Source organism: Taudactylus pleione, unplaced genomic scaffold, assembly GCF_031769625.1.
Source record: "Taudactylus pleione unplaced genomic scaffold, aTauple2 ptg000016l, whole genome shotgun sequence".
NCBI classification, from domain to species: domain Eukaryota; kingdom Metazoa; phylum Chordata; class Amphibia; order Anura; family Myobatrachidae; genus Taudactylus; species Taudactylus pleione.
In genome coordinates this window covers 36,168,364-36,175,436 of record NW_028284418.1, presented here as the reverse complement: position 1 = coordinate 36,175,436, position 7,073 = coordinate 36,168,364, and positions in this window count along the sequence as shown.

The following is a 7,073-nucleotide window of genomic DNA, read 5'->3' as shown; positions in this document are numbered from 1 at the left end:
AGTGACAGTCTGCTGCCAGTTTATGAGCGGGCTTGCAGACCTGTTCTGCACATGCGCAGAGCCGGTCATGTGTCTGCACAGATTCCCAAACACTGATGAAACAGGCCCATGATGTGCAACCCCATCCCAAAATGCGCTCACGAGGGGGTGGGGCTGTGTATCAGAGACACGGGGGGGGGGGGTGCTAAATTACTGCCTTGCATCGGGTGACAAAGCTTTTAGTTTCTGCCCTGACTAAGGTCAAAGTTTTTAGAAGTGGAAATGTTGCCCATAGCAACCAATCAGATTGTACTTAAAATGTAATTAGCACCTTCTAGAAGATAATAGCTAGAATCTGATTGGTTGCTATGGGCAACATCTCCATTTGTAAAAACTCTCACTTTAGTAAATATACCCCTTAGTGTGCCTTGAGGACCGAGTTTGGGAAACACTGTTCTAGAAGGTGCTAGATAAATGTTAAGTAGAATCTGGTTGGTTGCTCTGGGCAACATCTCCACTTCTAAAAACCCACACGTTACTAAATATACCCATAGGCCTCCAATCTGCAGTCACTTTTCATGTATAACTGGTATATCTAATATATGCCCCATTTGACATGTGCAATATATACAGATTAGTATAAATTAGAGAATAAAGTGGCTGTTCCAGGTGTCTTTCTCCATCGGCAATGGATCAAGGTGCTGCTGGCACTGCATCTACAGTGATAATGGCCTCTTATCAGAAAGTATATGCGCTGGGGAAGTGGCGTTTTAGTTTAAGTATGATAATAAAATATGGATTTATAGATTTTATTTCTATTTTTTACATTTTCTTTCAACAATAATTTGTATGGCTCAATTATTTTAACATATTTTTATCCCTTATTTACTGTATATTACGCTGGGTCAATCAGAGAGAAATAATGTAACATACTATGATTACCAATACAGGGACAAATAATGAAATAGAAGGTGATATGGGGCTTTCTCATTTGAGCTTAAATTAAATAATGGTTTGGTATTTTCAGAGTGGAGTTTCTAAAGAAACACTGAGCCCGAATCAGACCCGCTCGCTAGGATCTGTGCATGCGTATGAGTCGCAGTGTGCATGAGTGAACCAGTCCATGCAATCGCGAAGCGATCGCCCCTTGTACACAGACGCCTCGTTAGAATGAGTGACAGGACGAGCCGTTTGTGGGTGGTGACAGGGGTTGGTCGACGGAAACGGGGAGTGGTGGTGCGAACGCAGGCGTGTCTGTGCATCTTAACGCCGTTTCAGGGGCGTGCATAATTAAGACGCAGCGTCATAATACACGTCACATCGCTGAATTACACACTGTAGCACTCGCAGTGCTTGCGGTAGGGTATGGTCAGCCACAAGTGCTGCGTATGGGTCCGATGTTACTCGATGTTACCGATTGTTACATACACTTCCTGTAGATGATGTGTGTTACAATGGGAAAGTGGGCATCTTGTGACAGGCTGGTGGGCGTCTAAATACACACCGCGATCGCAAGCAAAGACATAGTGGGCATGCTAATGTCTTGCCGTGCAATCACGGGATTTGCATACTTTGCCAGCTGACGACTGCGAGCTAACGCATCTAGCAAGTGGGTCTGAATCGGGCCCAGTGTACCACCGCAATATAACTTATATTACCCTACACGGTAACTAGTGCCCCTCCTGAGAAGTTGAAATAGCTTTTACCAGTAGCATAATGCTGTAGATAAATAATTTAATGGCATACATTTCATATTTTTATACAGGCCCAAGGTAAGAGCAAATGTTTAGTGGGCCTACGTGAGGCGAAAAGGCCATGCATGCCTTGTAATCATCTTACCCTTTAATCTGTATAGGGTGAGAGGAAAGTTTGTACATGCGCAGCACTTCTTTCTAGGATCATGGACACGTAAGTAATCATAATGCCATCCTGTCCTGGCGTTATGTTTTTTACAAAGAATTGTGATAAAAAAACTTATCAGGACACAGGTCATAGAAGCAATAATATTGCTCATTTTCCAGACTGCAGTAATAGTTAATCACACATATAACATGGAAATAACATACTCAAGATAAGATGTTTTCAGTAGTTTGCTATTAAAATATTTCATTAGGACATAAATGAAATGATGATATACAGAAACTAAGGAACTTTGCGTTTTGCTCTATAAACCATTTGGAATGGTAGGAATTAGCAAAGGACACACACAGCACTGGCTATAAAAGGAAATTACACTATACAGCCGAGAGTGCAGGAGTCTATCATGTATATAGAGGACTACAAGAGAATGTTTGTTGTGCCAGGACAGGCACATTCTCTGTGTCGGTTGAAACATTTTAACATGTCCATGTTGAAAGCATCAGGAGAGCATTGCATGATGTGCATAAATGTAATTGTGCACTATATAATTGTATTTAGCTCAAATAACTTAACTAATGCACTGTAATATTTTAGATCATTGTTCATATGTTGTAAATCTTTTAAAAGGTATACACACACACATATATATATATATATATATATATATATATATATATATATTAGGGATGAGCGGGTTCGGTTCCCTGAGAACCGAACCCACCCGAACTTCGGGGATCCGGGGCGATCCGAGCCCAAGCTCGGATCTCCCTGTCTGCCCCGGATCCCTCTCCCGAGGCAAAACCTCGAGATCTGCTGTCGGATCTCGAGGTTTTGCCTCGAGCGGCCATTTTAAAAAAAATGCCTTTGCCTTTAATGGGCAAAGTGCTGATTGGCTGACAGAGCCGTCTGTCACGGCTCTCAGCCAATCAGCATTATGGTGCTCATTTGCATGTAGCACGGACTCGTGAGATCCGTGCTACATGCATCTGTGTGACTGACAGTGACACAGAGCACAGATGGGTCAGTGAGACCCGTCTGTGCTGCTGTGTATTACAATGACACAGATGCACGCACGGACCAGGAGATCCATGCTACTTGCATCTGTGTCATTGACACAGAGCACTGACGGGTCCGTGAGACCCGTCTGTGCTGCTGTGGTAAAAAAAAAAAAAAAAACCTGTGTAAAAAAAGAAAAAAATGGCGTGCCCCCCCCCCCCCAAAAAAAGAGCAACCAGCCCCGGGCATTAGTGACCCAGTGCTGGGTGTGCTTAAATACAGGGGACAAACGACGTAGGGGTCCCCTGTACTTAAGCACAACCAGCACCGGGCTAGTCAGAACTAGCGCTGGTTGCCAAAATACGGGGGACAAACGACGTAGGGGTCCCCCGTATTCTGCGCAACCAGCTCTGGGCTCTGATCCGGTCCTGGTTCTGGAAATACAGGGGAAAAAAATTAGTAGGGTTCCCCTGTATGTTCCAGAACCAGCACTGGACTTTTTCTAGCGGGGGGCTGATGCCACAGCCAGGGGAGCCCTTTCACCGGGCCCCCCAGCCGCAGCATCACCCCTGACCGCTAGTCAGCCCAGGCCGGGGATCCCTGGAGAGCTGGGGACCCCCCCAATAAAGGGGTCACCCTCTCCAGGGCACCCCAGGCCCAGGCTGATAGCCCGGGGCTATCCCCGCCACCCCTGGTGGCGGTGGGTGGCGGGTTGATTGTGTGGTGTGGTGTAAATAAAGAATATCAAACATTGTTTTTACAAGTAGAACTGCAAGTCCCAGCTAGCCTGCCCCGCATGCTGGTACTTGGAGAACCACAAGTACCAGCATGCAGGGCATTAAGGGCCCACTAGTACCTGTAGTTCACCTGTAAAAAAAATGTTTAAAAAAACACAGGACACACACACCGTGACAGTATAAGTTTATTAAACATACATACACACACACACATGTACACATACTCACCTATGTAACATCGTCCACTTGTCCGGTAAAGTATCCATAGGGGACCTGTGAAAAAAAACATACTCACCATCTCCTATGCGAGGTTCTGTCCTCTTCGTTCCAAAGTAGGCATCCCCGGACTTGGCAAAAAAACAAAACGAAAACGCGATCCACGAACTTAGTACCGTTCTATAGAACGGTACTTCCCGAATGAGAGCTTAGCGGCGGGGTATCACCATGGAAACCCCGCTGCTAAGCGTTCATTGGCTGAGAGAGGCCATCTCCCGTCTCTCAGCCAATGAACGGCTCCCTCCATTGTAGTCAAACATTGGAATGCCTACTTTGGAACGAAGAGGACAGAACCTCGCATAGGAGATGGTGAGTATGTTTTTTTTTCACAGGTCCCCTATGGATACTTTACCGGACAAGTGGACGATGTTACATAGGTGAGTATGTGTACATGTGTGTGTGTGTAATGTATGTATGTTTAATAAACTTTTACTGTCACGGTGTGTGTGTCCTGTGTTTTTTTTTTTTTTTTTTTTACAGGTGAACTACAGGTACTAGTGGGCCCTTAATGCCCTGCATGCTGGTACTTGTGGTTCTCCAAGTACCAGCATGCGGGGCAGGCTAGCTGGGACTTGCAGTTCTACTTGTAAAGACAATGTTTGATATTCTTTATTTACACCACACCACACAATCAACCCGCCACCCACCGCCACCAGGGGTGGCGGGGATAGCCCCGGGCTATCAGCCTGGGCCTGGGGTGCCCTGGAGAGGGTGACCCCTTTATTGGGGGGGTCCCCAGCTCTCCAGGGATCCCCGGCCTGGGCTGACTAGCGGTCAGGGGTGATGCTGCGGCTGGGGGGCCCGGTGAAAGGGCTCCCCTGGCTGTGGCATCAGCCCCCCGCTAGAAAAAGTCCAGTGCTGGTTCTGGAACATACAGGGGAACCCTACTAATTTTTTTCCCCTGTATTTCCAGAACCAGGACCGGATCAGAGCCCAGAGCTGGTTGCGCAGAATACGGGGGACCCCTACGTCGTTTGTCCCCCGTATTTTGGCAACCAGAGCTAGTTCTGACTAGCCCGGTGCTGGTTGTGCTTAAGTACAGGGGACCCCTACGTCGTTTGTCCCCTGTATTTAAGCACACCCAGCACTGGGTCACTAATGCCCGGGCTGGTTGCTCTTTTTTGGGGGGGTGCACGCCATTTTTTTCTTTTTTTACACAGGTTTTTTTTTTTTTTTTTTTACCACAGCAGCACAGACGGGTCTCACGGACCTGTCATTGCTCTGTGCCAATCACACAGATGCATGTAGCACGGATCTCCCGGGTTCGTGCTACATGCAAATGGGCACCATAACGCTGATTGGCTTCCTGTCTGCCACTGCAGTGCCACTCCTAGATGGGCCACGTGTTTGTGCCGCCCACTTGTGTCGCTTAGCATAGTCATCCAGCTACCTCGGTGCAACCTTTTGGCCTAAAAACAATATTGTGAGGTGTGAGGTGTTCAGAAAAGAGTGGAAATGAGTGGAAATTAATGTTATTGGGGTTATTAATAGCGTAGGAACAAAAAAAGGCCCATTTTATGTGATTTTAGCATTTTTTTTTATTTTTTAAGAAAAAATCCAGATCCAAAACACAAAACGCAGAACCCAAAACACGGAAGGGTGGTTTTGGCAAAACCAATCCAGATCCAAAACACGAAGAAAGATCCAGATCCAAAACCAAAACACAAAACACGAAAAGTGGCCGGTGCACACCCCTAATATATATATATACACACACACACATACACATCAGCCATAATATTAAAACCACCTGCCTAGTATGTGTAGCTCTCCCTCATGCCACCAAATCAGCTCTGACCCATCGAGGAACATCTCTGAAGGTGTCCTGTGGTATCTGGCACCAAGATGTTAGCTGCAGATCCTTTTAGTCCTGTAAGTTGCAAGGTGGTGCCTCCATTGTATGTACTTGTTATTCCAGTATGTCCAACAGATACTCGATTGGATTGAGATCTGGGGAATTATGAGGTCAAATCAACACCTTGAACACTTTGCCATATTCCTCAAACCATTCCTGAACATTTTTGCACTGTGGCAGAGAGCATTATCCTGCTGAAAGAGGCCACCCACTGCTATCAGGAAATACAGCTGCAATGAAGGGGTGTACTTGGTCTGCAGCAAAGTTTAGGTAGGTGGTATGTGTCAAAGTAACATCCACATAAATGACATGTCCCAAGGTATCCCATCACAACATTGTCCAGAGTTTCACACTGCCTCCGCCTGCTTGCCTTCATAGTGTGTCCTGGGGCCATCTCTTCCCTAGGTAAACAACATACCGTACCCAGCTGTCCACATGATGTAAAAGAAAGCGTGATTCATCAGGCCAGGCTACCTTGAACCTTGTCAGGATCAATCAGCCATCCCCTGCTCAGCATGTACTCAGTAACAGTCTTTAAATCCTGTGTCACCAGTTCTTCTGTTGTGCCAGATAGCATAATATTATCAATATAGTGGTATAGCTGACAGGTGATTTTGGCTGTCACTTTGTCAAGGTCACACTCCACAAGTCCATGACAAATTGCCAGACTATTAATATAGCCCTGGGGTAACATTGTATGGGTAAGTTGTCTTCCATCCCAAGTAAATGCAAACTTGTCTTATGATTCTGCTGCAATTGGTATGGAAAATAAAGCATTGGCCAGGTCAAGTATGTGCCATTCTCCTGCTGTTTCTGTAATCTTCTCTACAATTGTAATCATATCTGGTTCTGTTGTTGCAAGAATAGGGACCACTTTATTTAGCCCCCTGTATACAATAGTGAGATGGTAGGAACCATCTGGTTCTTCACAGGGTACACCGGAGCATTGTAAGAACTGACTGCTTCACGTAACACCCCGTCCTTCAATAATGCTTGCACAGTTTCAACAATTTCTTTTAAACCTCCTTGAATGCGTTACTGTTTAAGATTTACTGGTTGTGCAGGAGGAGGAATGTATACAGGTGACCATTTTGCCTTCCCCCTAACTACCGGTTTCACTGCAGACACCATTAAGGCTTTTACAGAACAGCTGAAACCCTTCAACCGGAGGGCGTGTCTGTGAACTGACCTCTCAAGATGTCCATTCCAATTATGTTATCAGGTAGTTCAGTTACCAACACCTCAGCCGGGAGGATTGGTCCCTTCCCTATTTGAAGTCTGCATTGGGCCACCCACATCTGTGTACCTCCTAACTCTTCTACAGCTACCCATGTGTGTTGTACACTGGGGAGATGTGAGACATGGAATAA